We start from the raw sequence: 7952 nt of genomic DNA, 5'->3' as shown, positions 1-7952 counted from the left end.
CCCCCCCCCCCCCCCCCCGCCCCCAATCAAGGATTCCTTTACAGGGAGGAAATGAGTTCCCAATTGCTCGAAAAAAACATCAAGACTTTTTTGATCTGCATTGTCCAGATCCTGAGGACAGTGGATTCATTCGTTTTCCACTCATAAAAACGGCCACTTTCGTTCTGCACTTGTTGGTGCATGGGGTTTCAACTGAGGATTTTGGCCTGTTGACCCCCAGAAAACTTGTCGAGCTGGGTTGGTACCATGCAGTATAAAAGTGGCATTATCCCAAAGAATAATGCCCACGCAACCTGGCAAAACCAGAAATACCAAAAATGCCAAAACCATAACTTAGGGCTGGCCGATATATCGTTCATTCATTTTCTACCGCTTATCCTCACAAGGGTCGTGGGGGTGCTGGAGCCTATCCCAGCTGTCTTCGGGCGAGAGGCGGGGTACACCCTGGACTGGTGGCCAGCCAATCACAGGGCACATATAGACAAACAACCATTCACACTCACATTCATACCTATGGACAATTTGGAGTGGCCAATTAACCTAGCATGTTTTTGGAATGTGGGAGGAAACCGGAGTACCCGGAGAAAACCCACGCATGCACGGGGAGAACATGCAAACTCCACACAGAGATGGCCGAGGGTGGAATCAAACTCGGGTCTCCTTGCTGTGATGTCTGCGCGCTAACCACACGACCGCCATGCAGCCAACGTCGATGTATCGATATTATTAAAATGTCTATTTCCTTTTCCACGTAAATGTTTCTTAAGCTGCCTTTAAATATGAGTAATTACACTCAAGCCTCATTCGGACACGGCCACTTTCTTGCTGGGAGAACTATGTGTGATTAATAAAGTTTATTTGTAGTTGCAAACATAATTACGTTTTTTTTACTCACTTTTTGGTGAAGTTCTGATTGGACTATTTTATTGTTGGACTATATATTTTTCCAAAATATATACATATATGTTTTATTTTAATGAAACAACTTTGTCTGCATATTTGACTCAATATGAGGATATATATCGTACATCCATATTTTGCATGAATATATCAGGATGTGGGCTGCACGGCGGTCGAGTGGTTAGCGCGCAGACCTCACAGCTAGGAGACCCGAGATCAATCCCAGGTCCCAATCCCAGTTTGCATGTTCTCCCTTTGCATGCGTGGGTTTTCTCCGGGTACTCCGGTTTCCTCCCACATTCCAAAAACATGCTAGGTTAATTGGCCACTCCAAATTGTCCATAGGTATGAATGTGAGTGTGAATGGTTGTTTGTCTATATGTGCCCTGTGATTGGCTGGCCACCAGTCCAGGGTGTACCCTGCCTCTCGCCCGAAGACAGCTGGGATAGGCTCCAGCACCCCCCGCGACCCTCGTGAGGATAAGCGGTAGAAAATGAATGTATATCAGGATGTGAGTTTTGGTCCATATCGTCCAGCCCTACCATAACTGAAGTCTCCACTCCTTGCCCTTACCAGCCACCTCCTTCTGACCGATGCCCCTTGGTTTTCACAAATTCACCACCATGGAGGTAGAATTACTCGTCTTCTCCCTTCTCTTGAGCTGGATTTGTCAAAAGCCTGCATTTAGTCCCTTTTCCACAACCCCGCAAAACCTTTGTTGGCCAAGTTTCCAACCATACCAACGCCACAACTCTTTTGACGCTGCATTGTCAGACTCCACAGTCTCCACTTTACTGCAGCACTCTGGTTTCCCACTGACATGATTCTCATGGATAAACCTTGCCATCGTCAACAACTTCCATTTTCCTCTGTTACTTGTTAGTGTCTCATTCCGACTGATGCGCCTTGGTTTTCGCCGATGGGCTGCCCCAACCGTAGCCGGCACTGTTAAGTGGATTATTCCAAAGATACCCTCCAGTTAGTCCTTTTCTGACTGGTAGGATGAGTGACTTCTTTACGAAGTTACTCAAATGAAAATGAGTAGAAATGGATGAGCCCAAATCCAATTGTCCATTTTACCTTTCGTGTGTTAATCCTGGGTACTTCCGTCACCGCCATCACTGCTTCAACTATCACAAGCGATGCAGATTAAAGTCTTTTAGGTATGACCTTTCAACCTTTACTAGGAGCTATGATTGCAGAAAGGAGCAGGGATTGGTGTTTTGGGTGTATTTGTTCAGGAAAAGCTACTCACGAGGAAAGAGTTCAGTTTACCGTTGAGGTTGAGGACACACTGAGGAATGTGTCCTTGGTTTGTTTACCTCAAAACTGGAAATTTGATTCATTTTTTTTTGGTGATTTGGTTATTTGGTGATTGCTGACATGGGAAGGCGGTAATGTTGCCATATGGTGTTGGTGTGCATATTCATAAGAATGTTTTATGGACATTTGGTGTCTTATTTAAGAATTTGGTAAGATTCCACACAAAACGATGTGCTATGATTTATAGAAAATTGACATAATTTGGGTTTTTTCCCCCAGTGATGGGGAAATAACATCTTAACACTTTGAAATGATGATAAAATGTACATTTGGGAGAAGGATATGTTGTTGAATGAAATCTATTGCTTTAAGTACAATGTTCATGTTGCATCCTCACTATCAGGAAGCGTCATGGTTTGCCTGGTGCATTAATTTATATCTTTTGGATTTATATTGTTGCCGGTGATTTTTTTTTTTTAAATTCTGGTCATCATAACGATGCCATATTCACAGCTGTACTGTATGCATAATGTTTTTGCTTTTGCTTATTATGTTAAAGAATTAAATTATCATATTATTGCCCTGGTGTCTTAGTCCGAACAACTGTTTTAAACAAACAACAGGTTTCAATCACAGATATTATAAATGGTATATGGCTGATGGAGTAATTAAAGGCATAGTTGGGATATCAAGTTGTATGACATCATCAGCAGCAGCAGCAGCAGTGCAGTGTAGTGCAACAACCGTGACCCCACTTCGTCCTGTGGTGGGGCCACTTAAGTAAAGACTTTGGGTTCTCAGAACGTTCAAAAGAGTAATACTTTACATTCACATCAGCAAAATGCCTGCCCAAAACTCCTTAAATGGCCCCCAAAAATGATGAGCTTATCACAGCCATTAGAGATGTTTTTATGTTCAACTTTGGACCTTGTGATCTCCCAAATGCAGCATTTGGGTGTGCCTTCATTTCACAAACAATGCAATATTCCAAAGACTGTGCTCATGCTTTCTTTTGGAAGTGGCATTGAGGTAGAAGAAGAGCTTATTGTGCACGGAGATGAAGGAGTCATCGGTCTAAGAAGGTTTGGGTTTCTGGAAGGTTTCACCAGTCGTGAATGTAGGAGGTTAAGAGGCGACGGCCGGGATCAGGGGTGAATAAGAGCTGGATGGTGCAGCTTGGATTGGGTGACACTGGTGGGGATCCGTTCTTTGTGAAGGCCAGGCTTGATGGGTTCTCCAGAAGTCACCATGCTGTTGTATACCTTGACCAACTGCATCAGGTAACCAGGTAAGCGTGTTTTGTTTGGAAAAAAAAGACCCCATGGGTGCTTGGATGTCGTCTATACAAACCGTGAGAGGCAAGCTGAGTGAGAAATGGATCACCCAGTCCGGAATGATCGCCCAATACCGTCTCTTAACGAGGGTTAGGAGATAGCAAGGTAGCCTAACCTTCTTTGGTCTAACTCTGTCTTGTTGCACATTTAGGATCATTTATTCCTCATTTTTCATAGGAAATAAATATATAAAGAAACAATACATTTCAGTGTTCTCAACTTGTGGGCCGAACCCAAAAGTGGGTTGCCGATCCATTTGGGTGGGTCGCAGACAGAAAGTCATAATTTAAATGAACCGTATTGTCCGGACTACAAGTTGTTCCAGACTATGCAGTTATTTAGCTAGCTATGTCCGAAACAGCATAGCATAATTAGTTTATGTTCAGCTTGTAATCCGCAGAATATGATTTTATTTTGGGGGGCGTTTGTGGTCCATCTTTCTCTTCGTCTTTACAATGATGATATATTGTAAATGTTGAGTTGGACAGGAGTACCAGATCCTGGCACTCAAGCCTAGAACAAGTGTCAAGTGTGGAAAAAAGTTGCTCCGGAGTGTAAGTCACAGGACTAGCCCAACCATGAAAAAAATTTGATCTTCCAGAAAATACGGTAATGTTCGATTAATGTCTTGAATTATTTTGAAGTAAAATTGAGGAATATTTTAGTCATCTTCTTCCTCATTTCCTTGACAAAATGCTGTAATAAAATGCACTTTGGACATGTAAGTATGTCTATTCATGTTTCAAAAGATACAAAATATAAAGGCATAAATAAATACAACAAAAAAATAAGTGTAATTAAATAAAATTTAAAAAGCACATGACGTAAAATGCTTGAAAGCACAAAAAGTAATAAGAATGGCTTAAATAAAAAGTAAATATAAATAGATCACTTAAAAGTACAAAAATAGTCATAAAATGACTTAAATAAAAATCATAAAAATAAAAATGAAGTCTAAAAAATACTAAATATTATATCCAAATAATATTTTTAATGAAAAAAACAAGAAAAAATGACTTAAAAGTGTAAATAAGTAATTAATATTAAATAAATATGACAATAAAAAGCTTGAAAAAATAATATAAAATGTCCGGTAGTGAACGAGTGGTCTTTTGAAAAAGGACTGGGACTGAATGAGTTAATTTAGCTAGCAGCCCCAGGGTAAGTGAACGAGTTAACAGAGACAAATGTCTGCCAGTCCCGTTTCACTAAAAACCTCAAGAGTTTTGAACGCCTCAGTCAGTACTCCGCCTCCTCCAGTTTGCATACATTTTCTGGTTAACGTACAAATCCCAGCCATTTTTCAAAAGTACTGCCATTTTTTGCTGATGATGGGTTAGGGTTGGGGGGGTTAGGGTTGGGGTTAGGATTAGGGGGTTAGGGTTTAGGTTTAGGGTAGGGTTACGGTTAGGGGGGTTAGGGTTAGGGGGTTGGAGGGGTTAGGGTTAGGGTAGGGGGGTTAGGGGTTGGGTTAGGTTAGGGTTAGAGGGTTAGGGGTTAGGTTAGGGTTAGCAAATGCTTTTTTTTGATTGGCTGGAGAGTCGGTTCACCGTTCCTTTTTGCAGGGCGGGTTAGATTAGGGGTTAGGGTTGGGTTAGGGTTAGGGGGTTAGGGGGGGTTAGAGTTAGGGTTAGGGTTAGAGGGTTAGGGTTAGGGGTTGGGTTAGGGTTAGCAAATGCTTTTTTTTGATTGGCTGGAGAGTCGGTTCACCGTTCCTTTTTGCAGGGCGGGTTAGGGTTAGGGGGGTTAGGGGTTACGGTTAGGGTTGGGTTAGGGGGTTAGGATTAGGGGTTAGGGTAGGGTTAGGGGTAAGGTTAGGGGTAAGGTTAGGGGTTAGGGTTAGGTGGGTTGGGGGGGTAGGCTAGGGTTAGCAAATGCTTTTTTTGGATTGGCTGGAGAGTCGGTTCACCGTTGCTTTTTGCAGGGTTAGGGTTGGGTTAGGGGGTTAGGGGGTTGGGGTTGGGTTAGGGGTTAGGGTTGGGGGGGTTGGGGTTATGGTTAGGGTTTTGGATTAGGGTAGGGGTTAGGGGGTTGGGGTTGGGTTAGGGTTGGGGGGGTTAGGGTTATGGTTAGGGTTTTGGGTTAGGTTAGGGGTTAGGGGGTTGTGGGGTTAGGGTTAAGGGTAAGGTTAGGGGGATTAGGGGTTAGGTTAGGGTTAGCAAATGCTTTTTTGGATTGGCTGGAGAGTCGGTTCACCGTTCCTTTTTGCAGGGTTAGGGGTTAGGGTTGGGGGGGTTAGGGTTAGGGGGGTTAGGGTTACGGGGTTGGGGTTAGGGGGTTAGGGGTTAGGTTAGGGTTAGGGGTTGGGGGGTTAGGGTTAGGGTAGGGTTAGGGGTAAGGTTAGGGGTTAGGGTTAGAGGGGTTAGGGGTTAGGGGTTAGGTTAGGGAGTTAGGGTTAGGGGGTTAGGTTCGGGTTAGCAAATGCTTTTTTTTGATTGGCTGGAGAGTCGGTTCACCGTTCCTTTTTCCAGGGCGGGACCATCTGCGGGCTTACCTGTCTTATCCTATCGTCACGCCTCGCTCTGTGGGTGGGTGGGGTTAGCTGACTGAAAGACCGAGACCGAGAGATTGGCCGACACTGTCGGTGACTTCGTTCATTCCGTTCAAAAAAAGAACTAGTTCTTTTGACCTGTTCGTTCATGACCGACACACCACAAGTCATCACACTGTTGAGTCGGAACGAACGTGAACATAAGTGAACGGCTGACCGGGTCTATTCACAGGGGGCGATCACAGGCTCACTACCAATTGACCGAAATGAACGGATCTCTTTACTGAATGAACCGGAATGATCGGGTTTTGCCCACCACTATCTTATATAGACATGGTATATACTTTTTCCGTTTTTTAATAATCCACATTAGAACATAAGTAAGACCTTTTAGATAATAAAAAATATATATTTGTGTCAAAGTGAAAGTTATGCTTTCACAAAATGCTGGTTTTCGCCCTTTTCTAGTCGGGGACTGATATATTCTGAAAATTGAAAATTGTCCTAAAATGTCCTACTGCTGATGACTAAAGAACGTGGAAAATGATATGGTATTGAATGAGTTAAGAGTGCAGTCAAGTCCGAGCATCTCCGGATGTTGATCTGACAAATTTTAAGTAAAATTTATCAAATATAGAATTGCTACAGCTTCTGCTTGGACCGCAAGAAATATAGCAAGCAGTCACTCGCTGATGCTGTGAACTACCCAAGAAGTAAAAAAAAAGTATCCAATGTCCTTCCTGTCCATCTTATTTCCTCAAAACACAAACCCCTCCTCAGGCAGCCGGTGGGTGTTATTGTTGTTTTTGGCTGATTTGGTTTCATCACAGCCAGGTTCAGAGGGTGTGTCCATTAATGCCGAGTCTTTAGCTGGGTTGGGGAAGTGAGGGTGTGGGGGGGGGGGGGGGGGGGGTATTAGAGACTCCTCAGCCTTGTGCTTCTTCTTAATGGAAGTGAGGCTCCTGGCCTTTCACGCATCTTGTCCCCCCCCCCACCTGCTCTCCAGTTACTCCCTCTGTCCTCCTGCAACAAAGCCCCGAATCACTGCACCCCCCACCCCTTCCTTCCCAGACCCTATCAGTGCGCATCCACCTGAGAGTCCCCCCCACCCCTATCTGGCCAGCATCTCTGTGTCTTGTGTAACTCCTAAATGAGGCTCCTCCTAATTAAAAAGCAGGAGAGACAGAATGTCCAAATGTCCGCTCATGTTAATTCTGTAATTCGACCTCCTCGGGGAGCTTTGAAGGACAAAATGCTGAACAACTGTACAGTTCTTTTTTTCCTCCGCTCAGGTGTACACAAACTACACTCAGTCAGGGGGTGCTATTATATTAATGATTTAGCAGGAAGGCCTTTTTTCTGGGAAATGAATGTCCACCGTTTAAATATCTCCATTCATACGTCAGGGGTGTCCAGCGAGGGGCCACATAGTGAAAAATGAAAGGATACGACTTTGATACAGTATTTGTCAAGGGACATGTGAAGACGTTATATATCCTTTTATTTCAATAAGAGACTGCATCTCAGCTTTGCGATATTGGTGAAAAATGAAATTAATAGTATCAACTTCACTCTTTGCTTTTCATTTCCCACTTTTGCTTCCCCGCCCCAAATATTTCAACATGAAATATAGATAATATATATATTTTGACATTTTCACCAACCTAACTTTTTCCAAAAACGACAACTTTATTCATTGTGTTATTTGTTTCCCATTATATGACTTTTTTCAAATTATGTTATTTTTTAATTTATGTTTCAACTTTATGCTACTGGGCGGCACGGTGGTCTAGGGGTTAGCGCGCAGACCTCACAGCTAGGAGACCAGGGTTCAATCCCACCCTCGGGCATCTCTGTGTGGAGTTTGCATGTTCTCCCCGTGCATCCAAAAACATGCTAGGTTAATTGGCGACTCCAAATTGTGAATGTGAGTGTGAATGGTTGTTTGTCTATATGTGCCCTG

This window comes from Doryrhamphus excisus, chromosome 7 (genome assembly GCF_030265055.1).
Source record: "Doryrhamphus excisus isolate RoL2022-K1 chromosome 7, RoL_Dexc_1.0, whole genome shotgun sequence".
Lineage (NCBI taxonomy): Eukaryota > Metazoa > Chordata > Actinopteri > Syngnathiformes > Syngnathidae > Doryrhamphus > Doryrhamphus excisus.
The sequence above is the reverse complement of the archived record's forward strand: the minus strand, read 5'-3'. Positions refer to the sequence as shown.